The sequence below is a fragment of the Oryctolagus cuniculus genome, chromosome 17, assembly GCF_964237555.1.
Source record: "Oryctolagus cuniculus chromosome 17, mOryCun1.1, whole genome shotgun sequence".
Lineage (NCBI taxonomy): Eukaryota > Metazoa > Chordata > Mammalia > Lagomorpha > Leporidae > Oryctolagus > Oryctolagus cuniculus.
This window is the reverse complement of record NC_091448.1, coordinates 64,386,338-64,410,338: the sequence shown is the minus strand read 5'-3', so window position 1 is coordinate 64,410,338 and position 24,001 is coordinate 64,386,338. Positions and strand designations below refer to the sequence as shown.

Sequence of the window (24,001 nt, the reverse complement as noted above, 5' to 3'; positions counted from 1 at the left end):
TTTGGGTGCCAGAGAGGGGCCGGGCGTCAGGGGTCCCAGTGACAGGGAAATGGTCAGGCATCTCAGTTGCCAGGGAGGGGCTGGGCGTCTGGGGTCCTGAGAGACAGGGAGGGGCCTGGCGTCGTGGCCACGGGTGCCAGGGAGGGGGTTGGGGGTCCCGGGTGCCAGGGAGGGGTCGGGCATCAGGGGTCTGGGTGCCAGAGACGGCCGAGCTTTAGGGGTCACGGGTTTCAAGGAGGCGTCCACGTGTCAGGGATCCCGGGGCCCAATAGGGAGCCGGGCGATTTGGGTCCCGGGTACCAGGGAAAGGGCTGGTCATCTGGGGTCCAGGGTGCCCGAAAAGAGGCTGGGCATCGTGGGTCATGGGTGCCAGGGAAGGGTCGGGCATCAGGGGTCACAGGTACCAGGGAGGGGCTGGGCGTCAGGGTCCTGGGTGCAAGGATGGAGGTCGGGCATCATGGGATCCGGGTGCAAGGGAGGGGCTGGGCATCAGGGTTCCTGGTGCCAGGGAGGGTCGTGCGTGGAGGGTCCCTGGTGCTAGGGAGGGTCAGGCGTCGAGGGTCCTGGGTGCCAGAGAAAGGGCCAGGCATCAAGGTCCTGGGTGCAAGGATGGAGGCCAAGCGTCATGGGTCCCAAGTGAAAGGGAGGGGCGGGACATCGGGTGTCCCGGGTGCAAGGGAGGGGCCGGGCGTCAGGGTTCCTGGTGCCAGGGAGGGTCGGGCGTCGAGGGTCCCGTTTGCCAGGGAAGAGGCCGGGCGTCGGGGCAGTGGGAGCCAGGGAGATCTTGGACGTCGAAAAGAGGTGGGGTGTCTGGGGTCATGGGTGCCAGGGAGGGGGTAGGAGGTCCCAGGTAACAGGGAGGGGGACGGGTGTCTGGGATCCCGAGTGACAGGGAGGGGCTGGGCGTCGGGGGTCACGGGTGCCAGGGAAGGGGTCGGAGGTCTCAGGTGCCAGGGAGGTGCTGGGCATCAGGGGCCCCGGGTGCCAGGGAGGGGCTGGGCGTCTGGGGATCGGGGAAGGGGCCGGGCTCTGGGGATCCATGGTGCCAGGGAGGGGGCCGGATGTCGGGGGTCATGGGTACCAGGGAACGGGTCGGGGTTCTTGGGTGCCAGGGAAGGACAGGGTGTCAACGGTCCCAGGAACCAGGGAAGAGGTTGGGTGTCGTGGATCCCGGGTGTCCTGGTATGGCCGGGCGTCGGGGGTCCCGGGTGCCAGGGAAGGGGTCCGGGATCCCAGGCAGCTTCCACTGGTTCCGCTTCCTCCCTGTGGGGACCCCCGGGCCCACACACTCACCATGTCGGGGTCCTCAGCTCCTAGGTACCCAGTGACTCCCAGCTTGTGAAGGTGGAGAGCACAGACCCCGACTTGGCTCTTTAGCTTCGCAACAGCGCAGCCCTCTCCTAGGACCTCGCTCTGCCTAGGAACTCTAAGACCACTGTGACGTCAAGATCCCGCGTGATGACATCACCGTGCCTGATTGGACGGGCGCGCCCACAGCGACACAAAAGACTCAGCCAATCAGCATCCTCCAAGGCGTGGCTCCCTAACCGGTCTGTGCTTGGCGTGAATCAGGAGAGGTGGGAAGCGGCCTCCTGCCCTCCTCCTGGGCTCCTCTTCGCGTGGTGCACCTGCCACCCGCTGGGATCACCCCGGGGTCGCCCCATGCTTCTCGCAGGCGGATCCTGGCTGCAGCTGGCGGTCACCTGCTTCAGGTGAGTTAAAATTCTGCTGGCTTAGGGGCTTTCGCTTTGTATTTCTGCTCATTTTTCTGTTGGGCCATTTGTATCATGTTTTAATATTGATTTGAAGAATGCTTAAAGGCATCACATAATTGAATCCTTTTTTTCCCTCCTGTCAATATATGTTTTCCACTCTGCCTACTGACTTTTAATATCTTCTATTTGTTTCTTGCCAGTGCTTGGTAATCTAGTGGATTTTAAAAATATTGATCTTTCCTGAAAGCTCGTTCAATTCATTTATCAGTTTTTGTTTTTAGATGTTATGGATTCTCTCTAAATAAAGATCTCCAATATACTGAGATTTTATTGCTTAGAAATTGATCTTTACACCTTATTTTTTCCTTTGGTTCTTATTCCCCCTCCCCTTACTACTCCTCCAGTAAGAAGCTGGAGACAAAAAAAAAAAAAAAAAAGAAAGAAAGAAAGAAAGAAAGAAAGAAAGAAAGAAAGAAAGAAAGAAAGAAAGAAAGAAAGAAAGAAAGAAATGTACCACAGCCTGGAATTGAGGATTATTAGGTTCACTAACTGTATGCTAATGCAGACAAGTGCATATGTGAATTTCATATGCCCGAATTTCCAGTATAAACACATTAATTCTATTTGGAATAAATGAGGATGGAATAAAAAAAGATGAATTTGGAGACAGTGGAGTCAGCTGGTTTAGGTTTCTAAAGGGAGAAATCTGTCAATGATCCCGTATTAATTGTGTTGTCTGTTGTAGGATCCTTTTAAACAACCTTGATCAGAGTAAGGAAGCCACAGTTTATTTTTACCAAAAAAATAGTAAGTTTTTTTTTTTTAAATTACATGCTGATTTTTTAAATGCTTTTCAACATTCAATCTAATTGGTCATGTGATTTTCTTGAATTTTTCAACTACCTGGACAATCTACATGGCTTGTTCAAAATGTTACCCCTCTTGCATTTTTCTTCTATCTCACTTGTTATTGAATTTATTTTCATATGTATTTCATTTATTATAAAACTACTAAGGAGATATGCATGTGTTTTTAAAAGACAGGCTTATACATAATTCATATTTCAAGTTCTGATCAATTTGCATTATAATCAATGTAATTCTGGCTTTCTAAAATTGTGAAAATATTCTGTGCTTATTTCTACCTTGGCATGTCTGGGAAATATAAGTGTGTCTGTTTTTTTTTTCTTAAATATTTGGAATATTTTGTATTTCTATAACTTAAATTTTGTTTCTGTAACTTTTTATTGGTTGGTAGTCTTTAAATTGTGATTCAACTTGCTTAGTTTAATGTAGAGGTTTTCTATTTTATATTTGTTATATTGGATTTGGGAAATTTATATTTGTGCTGTGGGAATTTGATTTCTGAAATGTAGTAGATTATTATCTCTGGTCAAATTTTACTCCTGAGTTATACAAAAAATTTTTTCTAGCATCTTGACTAGGCTATATTCTCTGTAAAGACTTGTTTTAATATCTGAAACTGGACATCAGTGTTACTTTTCCCTGTGTTTCCTGTCGCTCCCCCTCTTCGTGGAGGAGTGACACAGGACCCTGCGCTGTTCTTTCGTCTGCTCGGCCCTCCCGGGGTTTGCTGCTGGTTCTTCCCGGGTTGGCTACCGACCCTTCCACCTCCGTGGAAGGGCGGTTCCCCCTGCCACATTCCCCACTTCCGCGGGGGAGCAGCACACCGCCGGCCGGCTCTCTCGGGGGCTGCACAGGTGTTCCTTCAGATAGATGTTCCTCTTAGATGTTCCTGGTGCATGTTGTCTCTCTCCTCCTTTATAGTCCTCTTCCACCAATCCCAACTCTGCTACCCACACGCTGCTCTCCTCCAATCAGGAGCAGGTCCTGCTGCTTATTGGTTGAACTGGAGGCAGCTGTGTAGAAGCTGTTTCCTCCTCTCCCAGCGCCATATTGTGGGAGAGCAGATGTATAGAATAAGTCTTAATTCCAGTAACTTAGTCTAGTCCGAGATGCTCCCCACAGTTTCCTTAATTACTTTTACTCATGGTTTATTAATTTTGTTAACATTAAAAAGTATATCCGTGTTTGTGGTACTTTTTAATAAGCATTTCACATTATGGAATTTATACACTATGGAATACTACTCAGTGGTAAAAAAAAAATGAAATCCTGTCTTTTGCAACAACATGGATGCAACTAGAGACCATTATCCCTAGTGAAATAAGCCAGTCCCAAAAAGACAAATACTGTGTTTTCCCTAATCTGTCATAACTAACAGAGCATCTAAATGTAATCTGTAGGAGTGAAATTGACATCTTGAGCTTTGATGACTGTTTACAGCCCTTGTCTCTGTAGTTGAGGAATTTTTTTCTCCTCATACTATTTGTTGAACTCTTACTCACTGTAGGGTTAATCTTCTGAGTATAAAGAAAACCGAAAAAAAGCATTTCATATCTCCTGTTATCTTTTTGCTTGTCTTTATTTCATGTAATTTCATGATTTTTTTCTTTTCAATTGTTAAAAGGGAATTGTGATGATTGATTTTTAGTATTTTATTCTAATATACTCACTTAAGGCTATAATTTCTGTATCTATCCCAGCCCATGGATTTCCTCTTCTCTTTCCAAACCCTGTGTGTGCAGACCCTGCAGGCCTCCCAGTGTTTCCACTTGCATGTGCATATTGGCTACATGTGTTTCCATTCCTGTGCCTGATACACAGAACAGATTTTATACATATTCAATGGAAGCCATATTCACAGTTTTAATTGTGATTTTTCCATTGCTCATAATCTATGTTATGATACTCTCTTGCAATTCTGGGTGGTGGGAGCAAGTCACAGCTCCCCATCATCAGCCAAAAAATCGTGAGGTCAAGCAAGTGATTCTTTACAATGTGCTGTGTTGTTGAGCTCTAATGTTCAGTTAGACAAATGTATTGAAGGCTTTTTTTCTTTTAATGATTTTTCCAATTTCTTAAAAAAAAAAACCACAATGGTAAAACTGAAACCAAGGAGAAATCCTGAGGACCTGTCAGAGACAAAGTAAAACAGGGTAATGGGAAGTCCTGAGGTCTTTGGGCACGTTGGCTTTGACAACAACAGACACACACACACACACCCACTGAGCACATCTGTACAAAACATTCTGTGTTAGGAGAAGTAGGGTAAGGTCAAGGGATCAGGAAACACTTTCATATTGGACCAGCCTCCCTTAAGGCTCACTAGCTTGTCCAGCATCCAGCCCCTGAGGCTGGCCAGACTTTGCTATGAGAGACTGGAGTTAAAAATGCAGTTCCAGCCTGTAGACATGAGGATGCTCCCCACTTGGTTATGCACCTGTGCCACAGACCCCTCACAACTCCTACTTGTCTGCCATCTCCTTATTCTCCTGGATGATGTCTTGGGGATGTTGGATGAAGGTTTTCTTTTTTGCTTTCTTCTTTTCCATTTTGTGCTGTCCTTTGTCTTTCCTTCTTAGATTGCTTCTCCTTGTTTTCAGGTTGCTTTGACCTCCACCCTTAATCTTCACCATTCCCAAATCCCCTTATGGCTTGTCCCTGGATCCGTGGGTGTCAGACACTCCCAGGCACTCTGGAGTTTCATTTTTTCTTTGCAATTACCACTTGCACTGCTTTTTTGTTTCCCCTTGGAAGTCCTAGAGGCATTTTCTTGGGAACCAGCACCATCTCCACCTTCCTCAGCCTTCAGCTTCTCCTTCTGCTTGCTCCTGGGGGCCTTCGTTGCCAACAGGACCCAGGAAGCTCCTGCTTTGCAGCTCCTGCGATCATTCTTGCTGATCTTGGTGATGTCCATGGCCGTTTCTTTCCTGCTTCAGCAACTCCATCAGGACCTTGCCCACCAAGGCCTGCATCTGGTTTTACTCATGGACTAGGTTTTCCCAGGAGGTGGTGGGAACTATTGATTAGAAGGATTGTGCTTCGGAGGCCCATGACCCACTTCTTGGGCTTCTGAGCTGTGGTGCTTCATGCGGCCTCTTTTCTTCTTGCATTGGGAAACATGATCCCTGTTGCCTGTTGGGACTGAGTCTGCTGCTTGACATCTAGGGAATCTGATGTCCAGAGTAGAGGGAACTGGAAGGTTGATGTCTGACCTGGGAGGAGCCTTTGACACCTGAGAACAGGGCAGGATAAGCCTAGGGTTACTCTCTGTAATTCACTCCCTCCCAGTAGGGTTTGAACCCAAGCTGGGGGCTGAGTTGGCCATCTTGGGCCCTTCCCTCCCTGAAGAACTGCTTCTGCTCTTCTCACTATTGTCAGAGCTCCAGGTCTTTGGTTTTGGGGTTCCCTGAGGGAGGGACTCTGGTCCGCTGGTCCTTGGTTTTACCAAGCTTTTGGTCACTGTTGCCTGGACAGGGGCACTCTGGAGTTCCATCACAGGGAATTTTCCCACAGCACCATCACCCCCCATGAAGACTGGCAGTAGGTGGCTGGGGCTCACTTCATTTCTGGACAAGGATATTCAGGGTAGCTTGGTCAGAAGGAAGGAAAATGGACTCTTGTTTGCCTATTTGTCATCTGCATGGCTGTTGCCTCCTATTTCTTGCCTCTGATACTCAGCGAGACTCCTTGTTGGTGCTGGCCCCAGGGACTGTCTTGGTGGGCAGTGGACACTGCATTGGTTTTGATGGCAGGAGCCAAGGTCTGCACTGTCAGGATCATGCCTCCATTCACACGCTTTGGGAAGCTCCTGGCCATGTTCTCTGAGGCCCAGGCATTCCTCAGGAAGCTCCCAGCTTAGGCTTGCACAGGGGGTAGCATCTAGACCAGTTGGATTATGATTAGGGCCAGCAAAATCAGAGGGGTTTAATCACCTGGCTCAAAGACAACTAACTGCTCCCTGAAGCTGCTTTGCCTCTTCTGTCAGGGTTCTGGGATCAGGGTCTTTCTTCTGGAAGTGTGGAAGTTGCTGTCCTTGTCACAGAAGACATGATCCAGCTTCATGGCTGCAGGTGTTTCCCCTTCAATGTCTGCCTCCTCTACACTGCTCCTCTGAGTTCTTCCAAATCAGAATTCGGGTTGTAGGAACTTGGCCACATGGTTACAGAGTTCAATAAATAGGCCCCTTCAGAGCCAATGTGGAGTAGCAGCATGGAACCTGGACTCAACCACCTGGGTTTTCATTCTGCCTCTGTCATTTACTTGTTCCTTAGGTTACTTAATGAATCTCAGTTTTCTTGTGTGTAAAATGGAGGTATTAAAAGCTGCAATTCCTAGGATAAATGTGAGAAATAAAGCAGCTAATCTTTCTAAAGTGCTTAAAATAAAGCATACAGGAAAATCTCAATAAGTTTTTGGATCACATTTACTTTACTTGCTATGGAATGTATTAGTGACCAGATATATTGAAATACCACCATTGGTGTTGGGATGGAGTGAGGGATGATGTAAGGTATGATAGGGAGAAATGGCTTCTGATCTTATATGACTTGCAGTTATTTGGGGGAAGTTAGGGCTGAAAAAATAACCAACATTGCCATTAGGTAAGTGACATTTGAAGGAGTGATAGTTTTAACATTTAAGAAACTCAGTACTTTGGGTTTTTAAAATAATTTTTAAACTTATAAAAGTTGAGTAAATTTCATGTATTTCACATATGCAGATTTAGGTGCATTGTGATACTTCCTACTCTACCCTCCCTTATCATTCCTTTCTTACTCTTTCTTTTAATTTTTACAATGACTTACTTTCAGTTTATTTTATAATCATAAGCTTAACCCCCCTCTAACACAAGTAGTAACAAGTCACATGTAACAAGCAGTAAGACGGAGAAACAAACAAAACACTGTTCTTCAAAGGTAGAGACAAGAGCTGTAAACAATAATCAAACCACAAAATGTCCATTTCGCTCATATACATTCAATTTTTGTACTCTGTTAGTTACCACAGATCATGGAAAACATTTTTCTCATTGGGACTGGTTTATTTCACTAGGTATAATGGATTCCAGTTGCAACCATTTTGTTGCAACCAACAAAATTTCATTGTTTTTTATGGCTAAGTAGCATTCCATAGTTTATATGTACCACATTTTCTTTATATAAACATTGGTTGATGAGCATCTGGGTTGATTCTGTATCTTAGCTACTGCAAATTGAGCTGCATTAAACATAGGGGTACAGATAAACTCTCTCATATGCTGCTTTCATTTTTTGGGTAAATTCCCAGAAGTGTGATGGCTGGGTCATATGGTAGATTTGTTTTCAGATTTCTGAGGTATCTTCATACTGTCTTCTACAATGGCGGTACCAGTTTACATTCCCAGCTTTTCCCTGACATCCTCACTCACATTTATGGTTTATTGATTTTAATATAGTAGCTGTTCTAATTGTGATGAGGGAAAACTTCATTGTGGTTTTTGTTCTCATTTCCTTGATGGCTATTATCCTGGGTATTGTTCAGGTGTCTGTTGGCCATTTGAATTTCATCCTTTGAAAAATGCCTGATCGTGTCCTTTACCCATTTCTTAACTGGATTGTTTGTTTTCTTTTGATGAGTTTCTTGAGCTCTTTATGGATTCCGGATATTAATCTCTTATCAGTTGCATAGTTTGCAATATTTTCTCCTGTTCTATCGGTTGCTTCTTCACTTTGCTGTTTCCTTTGCAGTACAGAAGATTCTTAGCCTGATGTAGTCCTATTTGTTTATTTTTGCTTTTATTGCCTGTGCTTCTGGGTCTTCTCTAAGAAGTCTTTGCCTATGCCAAAATTTCTGCAATGTTCCCTAGTAATTTGCTGGTATCAGGTCATACATAGATTTAGATCCCTGATCCATTTGAGTTGATTTTTGTATAACGTATAAGATAGAGGTCTTGTTTCACATTTCTTCATGTGGAGATTCAATATCATCTTGCAACACTTTGTTGAAGAGACTGGCCTGGGGGCTGGCACTGTGGCATAGCAGGTAAAGCCAATGCCTATGTAGCAGGTAAAGCTAACACCTGCAGTGCCAGCATCCCATATGGGCACCAGTTCGTATCCCAGCTGTTCCATTTCTCATCCAGCTCTCTGCTATGGCCTGGGAGAGCAGTGGAGGATGGCCCAAGCCTTTGGGGCCCTGCACCCTTGTGGGAGTCCCAGAGGAAACTCCTGGCTCCTACCTTCAGATCAGAGCAGCTCTGGCCATTGCAGCCAATTGGGGAGTAAACCAGTAGATGGAAGACCTACCTCTCTCTCTCTCTCTCTCTCTCTCTCTCTCTCTCTCCCTCCTTCCCTCCCTCCCTCCCTCCCTCCCTCTCCCTCTCCTCTTATATGCAATGCTAAATTTCAAATAAATAAATCTTTTTTAAAAAAGAAAGAGAGAGACGGGCCTTTCTTCAAGGATCAATTTTAGTTCCTTTGTCAAAGATTAGTTAGCTATAGAGGTGTGGATTGATTTCTGGGGTTTCTATTCTGTTCCCTTGGTTATATGTCTATTTTTATGCCTGTACCAGGCTTGTTTTGAACATAAGTGCCTTGCAAGATAACTTGAAGTTTGTTATTGTGATACCTGTGGCTTTTTTTTTCTTGTTTACAATTGCTCTAGCTATCTGGGGTCTCTTGTACTTCCATACAAATTTTAGCGTTGTTTCCTGTAGATCAGAGAAGAATGTCATTGGTACTTTCATTTGGACCACTTTGAGGTTTTTTTTTTTTTGCTTATCTGTTTTTAGGATAACTTTGAATATGTAAATTGCTATGGATAGTATGGGCATTTTGATTATGTCAATTCTTCCAATCTACAAGCGTGGAAGGTTCTTCCATTTTTTTGTGTCTTCTTTGATTTCTTGCTTTAATATATTGTAATTTTCATTGTAGAGAACTTTGACATCCTTGGTTGAATTTATTTTAAGGTATTGAAATATTTTGTAGCTTTGTGAATGATACTGATCTTACATGTTCTTTCTCTGCCATGGCATTTTTCTGTGTATACAAAGGGTATTGATATTTGTGTGTTGATTTCATATCTTGCAACTTTACCAAACTCTCTTAAAAGTTTCAGCAGTCTCTTTTTTTAAGATTTATTTATTTACTTTAAAGTCAGAGTACACAGACAGAGAAGGAGAGGCAGAAAGAGAAAGAGAGAGAGAGAGAGAGAGAGAGAGAGAAGGAGAGGAAGAGTGAGAGAGTGAGAGGTCTTCCATCTGATAGTTCACTCCCCAGATGGCTGCAACAGCTGGAGCTGCACCAATCTGAAGCCAGGAGCCAGGAGTTTCTTCCGGGACTCCCACATAGGTGTAGGGGCATCTCCTGCTGCTTTCCCAGAACATAGCAGAGACCTGGATTAGAAGTGGAGCAGCTGGGACTAGAACCAGCACCCATATTGGATGCCAGCATGGCAGGCAACGGCTTTACCTGCTATGCCACAGCACCAGCCCTGAGTTTCAGCAGTCTCTTAGTGGCATTTATTTTCAGCTACTTCCCACAGTGTCTCTCACAGTGGAGTTTATTTTCAGCTACTTGAAAAGTTAGATAGAGAAAGAGAAGAGAGAAGGGGAAACAGATCTTTTATTCTCTGGTTCACTTCCTAAATGTCTGCTACAGCCAGGGCTGGTCCTAGCCAAGGCTAGGAGCCAGGATGATGATCTTGTCTCCCAAATGAGTGAAAGATGCACAAGTATTTGGCATCATCTGCTGTCTCCCAGGATTCATTAACAAGGAGCTGAATCAGAAATAGAGTAGCCAGGGGCCGGGGCTGTGGCATAGCAGGTAAAACCACTGCCTGCACTGCTGGAATCCCATATGGGTGCCAGTTTGAGACCTGGCTGCTTTACTTCTGATCCAGTTCTCTGCTGTAGCCTGGGAAAGCAGTGGAAGATGGCCCAAGAGCTTGGGCTCCTGCACCTGTGTGGGAAGACCTGGAGGGAGCTTCTGGCTCCTGGCTTCAGACTGGCCAGGCTCATCCATTGCAGCCATCTGGGGAGTGAACCATTGGATGGAAGACCTCTCTCTCTCTCTCTCTCTCTCTCTCTCTCTGCCTCTCTGTAGCTCTGCCTTTCAAACAATAAATAAATCTTAAAAAAAAAGAAAGAAAAAGTAGCCAGGACTTCAGTCAGCACTCCAGTATTGGATACAGGTGTCTCTAGTAGTGTCCAGCTTGCTGTGCCACAAGGCCTGCGCCAGAATTCTTTTAACTCTATTTTCTCTCAATTTTTTGAAGTATCCTCAGATATATGTGTGTGTGTAATGTATGTATATATGTGATAGCAAAAGCATATATATATATAAACATGTATATTAAGACACTAATACAAAGAACAAGTCATTTCAATATACATCTTTCAAATTAAGAGTCAGAAAACAATTTATCCTCTAATCTAGACAGGTTGGGGTAAATAATAGTAAACCAAATCCTTCTATTCATCGGAAAACATATGCCTCTCTGAAGACTTACATATTTTTAAAAAAATCATGAGGAATTAACATTTAATTTTACAATCTAAATCCTTTGATGGTATTCACAGGGACTGAAAAGACAGCCCTTGGATGAATGCTATAATTGCATAGGGACCTTTTGAGAGGTGCAGTTAATTTTGAAAATGGCAGTCATGAGCCCCTGGGGTGGGGTGGGGTATAGGTTTCTCTGATGAACTGATAGGTGTATAGTTCCTTGCCTTCATCCCTCTCCATCTTTATATTTGTGAAACCAACATCAAATTTACTGCTCCCACCACACCCACATAAAATGGCAGCAAATGCTTGGCAAACTCTTACAGAAATTCTGTTTCAAAAAGAGGGGAATGGAGAGCATAAAGAAGTGACTAGAAATTCAGACCTCAGCAAATGCTGGATCTTTATTTTTTAAGACTTATTTGAAAAGCAGAGTTACAAAGGGAAGAAGAAGAAGAAGAGAGAGAGAGAGAGAGAGAGAGAGAGAGAGAGAGAGGTCTTCCATCTGCTAGTTCACTCCCAGAATTGCCGAAATGCCCAAGGCCCAGACCAGCCAGAGCCAGGAGCCAGGAGTTTCTTTCCAGTCTCGCACGTGGGTGCAGGGGTCAAAGAACTTGGGCCATCCTCAGCACCTTTCACAGATGCAATGGCAGGGAGCAGGATCAGAAGTGGAGCAGCTGGGACATGAACCAGCACCCATAAGGGATGCCAGCACATCAGGCCATGGCCTAACCCACTGAGGCACAGTGCCAGGCCATGTTGGGCCTTTCTTGATGAAGATTCAGTAGGAGAGAAAAGCAATGTAGAATCCAGGAGTATCAAAATATCAAAATCACTAAAACTAGAGTCCTGATTAGATTAATGTGAGGGTCATCTCTCCAAAGGCTGCCTCAAAGAAAAAGATAAAAACTATGTTTAGCTATTGAAAATAAGACAAAATTAAGTGAAGCTTTATGGATGTACTGGACAGAAGGAAAGATTAATATAAATTTGACTAGGAGCTGGCCCTGTGGTGTAGCAGGTTAAGCTGCCACCTTCAGTGTCGGCATCCCATATTCGCACTGGTTCTAGTCTGGACTGCTCTGCTTCTGATCCAGCTCTCTGCTATGGCCTGGGAAAGCAGTGGAAGATGGCCCAAGTGTTTGAGTCCCTGCACCCATGTGGGAAGACCTGGAGGAAGCTTCTGGCTACTGGCTTTGGATTGGTGCAGCTCCAGCCGTTGCAGCCAGTTGGGGAGTGAACCAGTGGATGAAAGACCTCTCTCTCTGCCTCTCCTTCTCTCTCTGTGTAACTCTGACTTTCAAATAAATAAATAAATCTTAAAAAAGTAATAAATAAAATATAAATTAGACTACATCAAAAAATGAAAATATTATACCAGTATCAAGTCTAGACAGATATGTACTTTATTTTTCCATAATGTTTTTGACTCTGTGACACCTCACAATTTAACAGGCACTTGAGACTGAGCAGCTGTGTCACCATGTAACAAGTAACCACCAGTTACAGTCACTCCTCAATTCCATGGTCACATTCCAGGCTGCACAGGTGCATGCCACCCTGCTTCTCCACCTTCACCCAAGTAATGTGTAGTTCTGAGTACAATAAACCAATAAATGTAAAATAAAGCTTTAAGGAAACAGCATAATTTAGTGCCAAAATTCTGTGCAGCAAGTAGGGTCAGTCAAGGAAGCCCTTGCCTGGCCACAGGGTTCTCAGACAGACTTCCTCTACCAAGCCTGGCAGCCAGTCCCATGGGGAGGTCAGGCGCAGAAGCCACCAATGAATCAAAGAGCTCAGCACACAGCATGGCAGGTGCTACTTTCTCTGTCCAGTTTGGCTCCGTTGTGTCTCCCGGTGGCATGCTCGCAGCTCCACAGGCCTCTGATCTACCTGGCAGGGCAGTTTCACAGGGGCCAAGTGCTCCTGCCCGCCCCTGTGTAAGAGTGAGTGTGAGGTGAAGCAGTGTTGGCCTACTTGCCACCCTCAGAATCGGGCCCTGTATCTCTGCAGGATGCCTGGGCATAGTGGTCGTCTCACTTCCCACCAAGGCCCCCATGGCCACCCTGTCCCTAACCGGCTGTCACAGCAGCACAGTGACCACCATATCTGCATGGCAGAGAGGCAGGAGCTAAGAGTTCGGGGTTCCCTTCTCTGTGAGTATCCTCCGTGCCCATGTCTCTGCCCTGTAATTTTGCTTCATACTCCCTAAATGGTTTAATAGTGACTGGGGCAGGACAGAGGAGCAGGGAGCCTGTGGCTTGCAGAGACCCAACCTTGGCATGCACTGATGTTCTAAACGGTCTGTTCATGTCCTCCAGGGGGCACTTCTGGGACCCTTGCTGATCTTCCATCTGATGGTCCACTCTCCAAACGGCCACGATGGCCAGGACTGGGCCATACTGAAGCCAGGAGCCAGAACTGTAATCACTCTAATATATTAGGATATTTTAACATGAGAAGATAGGATTGCTTTCTGATCTCCTAGATAAGAATGATAATCAAAATAAAAGTATCTACAATGTCTCATTTTGTTTTAAATATTTGTCAAATTCCATATTTAAATATTTGTCAAATTGGTAGTTGTTTTTTTCTTTTTGACAGGCAGAGTTAGACAGTGTGAGAGAGAGACAGAGAGAAAGATCTTCCTCCCATTGGTTTACCCCCGAAATGGCCCGTACATCTGGCACGCTGTGCTGATCCGAAGCCAGGAGCCAGGTGCTTCCTCCTGCTCTCCCATGTGAGTGCATGCCCAAGCACTTGGGCCATCCTCCACTGCACTCCCGGGTCACAGCAGAGAGCTGGACTGGAAGAGGAGCAACTGGGATAGAATCTGGTGCCCCAACTGGGACTAGAACCCGGGGTGCCGGCGCCGTAGACAGAGGATTAGCCTAGTGAGCTGTGGCACCAGCCAAATTGGTAGTTTTTTAAACAGATGCAATATTGTTTGTATACACAATTCTAAAAGCATAATGATATATCCTTCTTCTCACTCTCCCACTCTTCTTCCTTGTATTTTTTCTTTAGTTTTTGAGATAGCATTTTAAATACACTTTACAGTAAAAAAAAAAAAAGTCTTAATACTTCACCAAAGAAAATTTTAACAAGTAAAATTCCAAAAGACCCTAGTTTAGTGGGAATATAGTGAATGGTTATAAATAATATTTAAAAATGAAGACATTAAATGAGAAACTAATATGTGTCCTAATTCCTTTACAAAAAGTCTCATGGGAAATCTGTCATTACTTACCAAATATCAGTACAAAAACATCTATTTATATGATCTCTTTAAAAATGGATTGTGTGTAATAAAGTAGACGTTTTCTCAAGTTTTCTTGACAGTCTCACATAAAAACTGTTTAATAAATTTAAACAGTTTCAACCTTCTTGTAAATTTTAGAAATCGTTAGGCATTCTACACTGTTTCTAGTTAATAATTGCACATACTAAAACTACTGGGGTATTTCCTAGAAAGCTACGCAGAAAGGCCAGGTCCTGGAATTGACACCCTGTTTCCCGCATGGGAAGAAAGAACTGAGGACCCCACAGATGACAGTTCCTCACGTGCATGAACCCCATACACACAGCACTGCTGCTCCCTAGTGACCACTCTGTCCCCACTGCACAATCGGGGAGATGTGGGGCTGCTGCCACTCAGCTCCCCACAGACTTCTCTGCTAACAGGGAAGGGGCAGGGTTCCTGGGTCCTGGGTGCCAGTCCAGGCCCCACCCGCTAGACCACAAGGAACCCAGGGAAGTGCTGTGCTGACAGCAAGATGGGGCCCAAGGTTCCAGAGATGCCCTCTGGGAGCCTGTGTCCTGCCAACAGGTACCACCAGCTTCCCCTTCCTCCACTCTGGACACGTGGCCACACACACTCACCATTCCCGGGCATCCAAGATGGGCTGTGTTGTGGGGGACAAGGTCAGAGAACAGCAGATGCCACACTACCTCCGGAGTCTCCCAGCGGCAGAGGCCCCTCCTTGGACCTCTCTCCTCCAGGAATTTGGAACTCTGTGATGTCACAATCCAGTGTGATTATGTGGCAGTGACGTCACCGTGCCTGATTGGACAGCTCACATAGCCATCAGCACACAGGACCCAGAAGACACAACAAATCAGCATCGTTTACAGCAGGGACAGGAACTCCAGGCCACTCCAGATAGGTAGAGAGGTGAGGTCTGGGTTCAGGAGCCAAGGGCCTCCTCCAGGGCTGCACCCTTTCACCAGCAGGGTCCTGCCACCTGCTGGGACCCTCCTGCCTCCCCATGGGTCTTCCTGGGAGAATCCCACCTGGAGGCTGCAGTAACCTACTTAGGTGAGTTAGAGATTATTGGCTTTGGTCTTTTTTGTTTTCTTCATATTGCTGACTCATTTCTCTGTGGGGTTTTAATATTAAGAATGTTTACAGATATTACAAACTCAATCCTTTTTTTCATCTCTCCTAGATATTTGTTTTCTAGTCTGCCTCTTGCCCTTTAATATTATTTTCTGTTTGTTTCTTGCTGGTACTTAGTAATTAGTGGATTTTATGCATTAATCTTTTCAGTAATATTGTTAAATTTATGTATCAGTTGTATTTATTATTAGATTTTATGAATTATTTCGGTGCTTAAGTGTCATCCTATATAATTCTTTGTGTATAATTCTTACAATAGAAAGTTGAAAAGAAACAGTGGTGGCATCTGGGTGTAGGCTTACGTCCAGGGAAAAGTATTAGTTGTGTTGGTTTTTGTAGGTTTCTTTTAATCTTGATCAGATTGAAGAAGTTACTTTCTGCTTGTTTTCACTGATATAAGGTTTTTTTATTAGAAGCTGAGTTTTATTAAATATTTTCAACATGTAATCTAAACACTCAGTGATTGTCTTTATCATTTTTCACCTATTTGGATGGCTGTTTTGGGAATCTTGACAACTCTTGTATTTTTTATTATCTCTTCCTTTTAATTGATCTATTATGTTTTCCTATATCATTTCATTTATTATAATAATACTTTGCCACCCGGTGAGTCATGGGCTGGCTGTTGTGGTTCACCGGGACCAGGAGGCCGGGGCGGGGTCCCAGCCTGGCTCCCTGCCACCCCTTGTGGCCAGGGCAGGGCAGGCTCCCCAGGTGTGCATGGCCTCACCAGGCAGTGGCCAAGATGGGGACGCGCCTTGTGATGGCCTCGTCTGCCACCTGCAGGCATGGGCTCCAAGGCCAAGAAGTGCGTGGTGCTGCCCACAGTGGAGCAGATCCTGGAGGACGTGCACAGGGCACCAGCCCAAGACCCTGTCTTCACCGCGCTGGCCCTGGAAGGTAGGGGGCTCGGGCCAGGGCAGGGCAGGGGTTGGACCCGAGGCCTCAGGAGCGGGAGCTGGGCAGGACCTTGGGTCCCGTGCGTGGCCCTGGGGCCGAGGAAGGCGTTGGTGCCATTAATGGAGGGGGAGAGCGCCATGGGACAGGGGCCGTGGTGGGGGTCGCAGGGGTTTCCGACCCAGCCTGGGGTGGAGCTGAGAAGTGGGGTGTGCGAAGACAGGGTTCCGCATGCAGGATCGGGGTGGACTCTGTGGTCTCCACAAGGTGCTCAGCTGTACTGAGCCCTGGGCCCAGACGGACCCAGAGTGCCACCCCCGCCCTCCCCAGACACGCCCGGTGGACCGAAGCCTGAGGATTCTATGGGAACCTATTGTTTTTTCTCTTTCTTTCTTTTTTGAGAAAGACATTAGAGACAGAGGGAGATCCATCCACTGGTTCACTCCCCAAATGGTTGCAGCGGCTGGAGCTGGGCTGATCAGGAGTCAGGAGCTCCAGCTCCATCCAGGTCTCCCACGTGGGTGCAGGGGCCCAAGCACTTGGGGCATCCTCCACTACTCTCCCAGCGCACAGCAAAGAGCTGGATCAGAAGTGGAGCAGCTGGGACTTGAACTGGCACCCCTATGGGATGCCAGAGTCCCAGGCAGCAGCTTTACTGCTACACCACAGCACTGGCCCCGGGAGCCAACTTTTTATAATTAAGTTATACTGGGGCCCTGTGCCTTCGTGGGATCAGGAGGGAGCACCTGGCTCCGGCCTGGCCCAGCCCCGGCTGTTGTGGCCATTTGGGGAGTTAACCACAGATAGAGGATCTCTCTCTCCCTCTCTCCCTCTTTCTCTCTCTCCCTCTCTCCCTCTCCCCCCCCCTTCCTTGTTCCCTCCATCTCTCTCTCTCTCTCCCCTCCCGTCAGATGAATTAAACAACCCCAGCTGTACTACCACATTCTGTGCCGTGCTGTGTGTGACCCGGGGTTGCTCGGCATCACCATGGGCTGCTGCCGTCTGCCGGAGGTTCTGTGGGACAGGGCACCTGGCAGAACCCGGGCTGAGCTGTGTTTCAGTCACCGGCTGCCTTTTGTCTGTCGCGAGTCTCCTGTAGCGAGCAGGTGTCTGGCCGAGGTTCGAGGCCAGGTTCCTGGCCATGGCCAGGAAGGAGCTGGTGGCTGTAGTGCCACAGGAGTGGACCCACTCCCTCCTTTCAGCAAAACGTGTTTGCTGACCAGGTGGGGCCAGGCTGCCTGTCTTCCTGCTGCTGCTCCAGCCCTGGACCACATGGGAGGTCATGGACCATATGTGTGTGGGGGGTTCGTGGACCATGTGTGTGTTTGTATGGGGTTGTGGGCCATGTGTGTGTGTGGATCATGGACCACGTGTGTGGGGTCGTGGACCACATGTGTGGGGTCCTGGACCAGGTGTGTGGGGGGGTCGTGGACCGCATGGGGGGATTGTGGACCATGTGTGTGTTGGGGGGTCATGGACCACGTGTGTCGGCACACTGCTGTCCCATTGCTGCCTCTGAGGGTCACGGCCACGCTCCCCCACAACCCCCCATGCAGTCTCGCTTCGCTTGGGGTGCATCTTCCTAGGAATTGCCACAGCCCATTTGGCAAAAAAACAAATTGCATTCTGCCTTGGGCTGACCTGGGCCCTTCTTCCCTGGCCTGGGCGCCAGCTGGGCTGTGTGGGTGCCCAGGACCGGCTCCCCCCACAATGGGCCCTGTCCATCTCTTGGGGCCACCCTTAGCCCTGGCCCTCCTCAGGGACAGGGCCCTGAGAGGGGCCGGGTCTGTGGCATGGAGGGCGAAGCCGCCGCCTGTGATCTGGGCTGCTCGGCATCTGATCCGGTTCCCTGCTGGCGGCAGCCGGCAGCCCTGGTGTGGGCCCTGCTGTTTCCATCATTGCTGAGGAGAGCATTTCTAGAACAATCTGATAGACGAGCACAGCAGGTACGTGGGAACCCAGAGCTCCGTGTGGGTGGCAGGGACCCCGCTATTGAGATTGGTGTGCTTCGGCTGGCATGTGAGGTGCCAGGTCATGTATGGGCCCCCAAGAGTGACTGTGGGGCGCCCAGGCCGCCAGGGTGGGCTTGTGCTGTGTAGGGCTCTACAGGCACCTGCGTCCCCAGGCTGGGCTCCCTCCTGCTGGGTGGCTCTGGTCTCGGGGGTTCCCTCACGACTGACTCTTCCTCATGCTGTCCCAGACCTCCCAGGAGACCCCAGGAAGAGTGAGGACCCTGAGGCTCAGCAGGAGTGGCAGTACCAGCAGTGCCGGGCCTAGATGGCTGCCAAAGCACAGCTGCAGCGGGCAGGCAAGGGGCTGAGGCAGCAATACCAGGGCCTGCGGTGAGCCGGTGCTGAGCTGGAGCTGGACATTTGCCACGTGATGTGCACGGTGCTGCCTGGTGCCTCCTCCAGCTGACCTGAGCCCTTCCCCACCCTGGGCCCAGGCTGGACCCTGTATGGGTGCCTGAGACCACCTCCCACCAGCGGACCCTGTGTGGGCACCCGGGACCAGCTCCCCCCAGTGGACTCTGCCCATCTCACGGGGCCACTCTGTGCTCCGTTGCCTGGCGGTAGCCCGGCGCACCACTCCCTGGCCGAGAGGGGGAGCCAGCTGTCCTGGCGGGGGCTGGCAGGCCTCATGTTGCCACTCCTGGGCAGGAGCCACCCCTTCGTCACCGTGGGAGAGGCTGATGCAGCGGACAGCAGAGTGGCCACAGGCCAGGAGCTGGACGCCCTCCCTGGGACAGAGGCCACGCCGGCCCCCGGTTCTCTGCGTCCCGAGGGGCAGGGCCAAGCCCCAGGGCCACAGGAGTTTCTCTTCTGCTGCCTGAGCCTCAGAGACCCCAGCCACAGCCGTTCAGCCAGGGCAGAGACCCCCCCCCAGCCCACTGGGCACTGTCGGGCCTGACAGAGCCTGGGCCACAGCCAAGGAAGGAGCCGGACAGAGACGCCCCAGTGGGACAGTCTTCCCGGGCCAGCGGGGACCCCTGGCCTCCCTGCTCGTGGCCAGCGTGGGAGGCCCGCCCCGCCCCACTTATGCAGCAAGAGGCGACTGGACAGCTCCATTTATTAAAGCTGTGGGACATGGGTGCGGGGGGTCGTGGTCCTTCCGCGAACCCGCAGCTTTACATGGGGTGCTGGCGGGGGGGGGCTGTGCTAAGTACACGTGGGAGCTGCAGGGCATGAGGAACAGGTGGGTGGGCGGAGGGAAGGCCGCCAAGTGGCCGCCCATTCTGAGTGGCCCTGGGAATGGCTGGGGGGGGGTACTGGTGTCCAGGGTCAGGGGCTGGGCAAGACCCGGTCCCCAGGACAGGGCCTGCAGCCCCGCCTCAGCTCCATTGCCCAAAGGTCACTCTGTGATCTCCCCACGCTGGGCAGGGTGAGCTGTGCCTGCGTCTCCCCCTCACTGCTCTGGGAGCAGCCCTGAGCCCCAGGCCTGGGGACACCCAGCAGTCCGTGTGTGCAGAGGCCTCAGGCACTGCCTCACCCCTGCTGCTGGTCATCTCCTGGCCGGCTGCCCCAGGCTCCCCAGGACCCCTGCTTGGCAGCCGTGGCCTAGAAGGAAGTGCGTGGCACCTGGGGTGCACCCTGGAGCTTGGGGACCACCCCTGCTCCTCCTGGGCTGTGTCCTGTGGGGCACGGGTGGGGCCTGAAGGGGTGCCCGCTCGGGCGGCTGCCTGCGGCTGTCTGGCCAAGGCCCAAGGGTGTGGAGCACAGGATACAGCAGGTGAAGCCCCCTCCTGGGGGATGGGGTGAGGGGGTAGCCCTGCTGGGCAGCCACCTGTAGGTTCCCTTCCCCCAGCCAAATTCTGCAGGAAAGAGGTCGCCGGCTCTCTCTGCAGCGCGCTCCTCTGTGGAGGTGGGCAGGGCCGCGGGGCCCCCTCTCCTGCTGCATTCAGGCTCCTGGGGTGTGATGAGGCTCCGGTCCCTGGGCTGTGATGGCCCTGGGGTCCCGTGGTCCTTGTGCTGTCCACGTGGTCCATGCAGAGGAAGCTGGGAGGGAGGCATAGAGCGAGGCGCCCTTCTGCCCCATGCCTGCCTTGCCCACTGTGCCTTGGCCGGGCAGTGGCATCCCAGGGCAGCAGGGTTAGCCCAACCCCAGCATCCCCGGAGGAACCCCGTCCCTCTCACAAGCTTGCTGTCCTCCAGCCTCCCCCTGTGGGTGGGTGGGGGTCCAGGGTAGCCTGACAGCCCCCTCCCCTCCCTGCCACCTTTCCCTCGGGCCCCCCGGGGCGCTGTCTGGGCTCCAGCCCACACCCCTGCTCCCCCAGCTGAGGCTGGGAGGGGAAACCAACTGGTGGAGCCCTCATTAAGGAATTAGCAGGAGCAGTAATTACAGGCTCCTGTCCTGCTCAGCGCTGACAGCCCCAGCCCGCCTCCTGAGCCTGCTCCCTCCCCTCGGCCGGGTGAGCCTTGGGGTTGCAGCAGTGGCTCCCCCGGGGTCGCCTCTAGGGCGGGCACTTGCACCCCATTCCCTTCTGAGAGGAGGCCTTGGCGAGGTGAGGCCGCAGTGAGCTGGCCTGCTAGGCGCATCTGCACAGCATCCGCCAGGCTGGCGGGGGCCTACTCCAGGAGGCCGGCGGGGGCAGGGGCTGGGGCCTTCTCCCAGGCAGAGTCCATGGTGGCCATGGCCGCCGCCATGGGGCTGGGGACATAGTTGACGGGCGGGACACGTGCTGCGTGGCTCGGGGAGCCATGCCAGCTGGCAGGGAAGCCCCCCCACAGCGATACCCAAGCCCTCGTGGGCGAAGGGTGAAGGGCGCGGAGGCAGGGCCCTTGTCCGGCACCGGCCCATCCATGTCGCTGCCCAGGAGGGCGGCCGGGGCGCCGGTTGGGGCGGGGGGCTGCTCCCTGCTCTCCAGGCTGGGAAGCGCTGGCGGTGGTCTTTGACTGGGCCACCTCTTCTGTCTGCACCAAGGCTTCATGGGTCTTCCGCGGCGGGGCCCTCCTCGGGCGAGGCGACCCAGAGCAACAAGGCCGAGGCGGGCAGGGTGCTGCGCAGGATGTGCGCGACGTCCTGGTCCCAGATGCGCCGCCACGTCCTGCCTGGCGCTACCACCCTGGGCAGTGGCCGCACCTAGCCATCGCTCCCGCGGCACTGGGGTCCTGCGCTGGGGGGGCTCCTGGGGCCCCGCCATTGGGCCTGCGGACCAAGCTGAGGTGGGGCAGGTAGGAGCAGCGCTTGACCACCTCCGGCCGCACGGGGGCGCGCACGGGCAGGCGCGAAGGGCTTTTGGAGCTGGTGCGCCAGGGCGCGCGCGGGCGTGGGCCGGGGCCGGGACCGGACCCTGGCCGGGTCGCCTGCTGCCCGGGGGCCGCCCTCAGCTCGCCGCAGCGCGAAGAGCAGAGTAAGACGGCGGGGAGCGCGGGCCGGCCGCGGCGGGGCGACGCGTCCTGGGAGGTGGAGGCGGAGTCGGACAGCAGCTCCGTGCGCCAGCGACGCAGCAAGCCGGGTGACTCCTTGATGAAGGTCAGTTGGCGCCGGAAGCCCGAGCGGTCCGAGGACTGGCTGCCGCTGGAGCGGGCGGAGGCCACACGCACCAGGCCCAGTCGGCCCCCACGCGCCCCCGCTGCCCCCTCGCGGTCTCTGGGGCTCGGCTCTGGGGCGGGTCTGTCCGGCGGCGGCGGCCCGCGCCTGGCCGGCCTCTTTATGAACTGGCGACTTCTGGGTCTTGTGGTGCTTGGCCAGCAGGGCCCGCGCCGGCGTCTTGGGCACGCGGGGGGCTGCCGGGCCGTGCAGAGACCCTGCAGCTGGGGTGGCGGGGGGCGACTTCCTGGGCAGAGGCTGAGAGGCGGGCGAGGTCTGGGAAGAGCTTGAAGAAGGGGTCTTGGCCAGAGGAGCAGGGTGGGTGGCGCTCCTGGGGGGATGGCTCAGCGCCGCCAGTTCCGAGATCTTGCCCTGCCGATGCAGGCTCCGAGAGCGCTGCTGCCCGGGCGCTGGCGCCTTGCCTGCGGCTGCTGGCTGTGCCGGGCTGGGGGGCTCCGTCGCCTTCCTCAGTGTGGCCCGGGGCCAGGGACAGCTTTGGGCTGGGGCCGGGTGGCCGGGCTGGGCACGTAGATCACTGTCCGCCCCTGGAGAATGGCCGGTACCCCCGCCGCTACCTACTGAGTGTGCGGCTTCTCCGGGCCGCCAGGGACCCGGGGGCTCGAGCGCTCTTGGCTGAGGCCAGGCTCCGTTTCTCCGGCCGCCGGGCACTGCCCTCCCCGCCCCGGCCCCGGCCCCGAGCTGACGCCCGCTCCTGCGCTTGGATAGCTGCAGGGAGGGGCCCGTGGACAGAGCAGACCCCAGGGACAGGAGCGAGTGGGACTCGGAGGAGGCCTCGCGGGGGCCGCTGCGGCCGCCTGGTGCAGCCACGTGACGATGGAGTTGGCGCCACTCGACGCTGTCCAGGTCGGAGCCCGGTCTGAGCCGGCCGCCTCCTCGCCGCAGTCCCGGGGCGCTTCTGCCGGCCACTCATCCTGCCCGACAGCCCGGGGCCTTGCGGCGCGGGGGACCAGAGGCCGGGGGCCGGCGCCTGGGCATGACTGAGCCAATGCAGCAGCGCGGGAGCGCCTCCTCCAAGCGCGGGCTGGGGGAGCTGTCACACCGGCTCCCTGGCGGGGGGCCTGGGGGACCGTGGGCTCCGGGCCTCCCAGGTGGCTGGCCGGCCGCTCACAGGGCTCGGGCTCGCTGAGGGAGCTGCTCGAGGAGCTCAGAGAATAGCAAGGTGGGGTCTCATCGGCGATCAGACGGGGCTGGGCCAGGGGGCGGCTGGGCCGGAGCAGCCGCCTTGGCTGGGGCCAGGGCCTCCTTCCCGCCCCGCTCAGGGCCCGCGGGATGGCGGACGGTCGCCGCCAGGCAGCCCGGCTGAGGAGGGCGCCTCATCATAGCCGTAGAAGCAGTACATGGCCTCCTCGGTGGGCGTCGTGAGGCACAGGGACTGCCTCCCCCCTCCCCCCCGACCCCTGGCCGAGTGGGCACTTGGGGGCCGGCCCGGCTCCCGCCTGTGCCCCGGGTCTGCTCTGGGCTCCGGCCAGCGCCCCCGGGCCTTGACCTGGCTGGCGGGGGCCGCGAGATAGCTATGGTAAATGAGACTGATCTTACAAATTCTTTCTCAGCTATGACATTGTTTGTGTATATAAAAGCTTTTGAAATTTGTGTGTTGATTTCATATTCTGTAACTTTGCAAATTTCTCTTATGAATTCCAATAATCTAGTGGATTCTTTTGGTTCCCCTATGTATCAGATCATATAATCTACAAACAAGGATCATTTGATGTCTTCCTTTTCCAATTTTACACCTTTTCTTTCTTTTTGTCTAATGGCTCTTGCTGAAACTTCCAGAATTGTATTGAATAGCAGTGATGAAAGAGGGCATCCTTGTCTGGTTCTGAATCTCAGTGAAAATACTTCCAGCTTTTTACCCAAAAGTATCATGGTGACTGTTGGTTTGTCATATATTATCTTGATTGTGTTGAGAAATGCTCCCTCTATACACAGTTTGCTTAAAATTTTATCATGAAAGGATTTTGTGTTTCATCAAATGCTTTCTCTGCATCTATTGAGATAATCATACATATGGTCTTCATTCTTCAATTAGCTAATATGATGTATCACATTTATTAATTTGCACATATTAAACAATCCCTGCATAT

At 51.7% G+C, this 24,001-nt stretch overlaps 1 long non-coding RNA gene and 1 pseudogene across 1 annotated transcript in view; both read right to left on the bottom strand.

Moving 5' to 3' along the window:
- Positions 1–2,059, bottom strand: part of LOC138846304 (uncharacterized) — a 50,219-nt gene extending 48,160 nt beyond the window's left edge. Inside the window, exon 1 of the long non-coding RNA XR_011383773.1 lies at positions 1,294–2,059. This is a non-coding gene — a long non-coding RNA (uncharacterized lncRNA). The remainder of the gene's footprint in view (positions 1–1,293) is intronic.
- An 18,870-nt stretch (positions 2,060–20,929) lies between these two features.
- Positions 20,930–23,783, bottom strand: LOC138845932 (adenomatous polyposis coli protein 2-like; annotated as a pseudogene).
- Between the last annotated feature and the right edge of the window lie 218 nt (positions 23,784–24,001).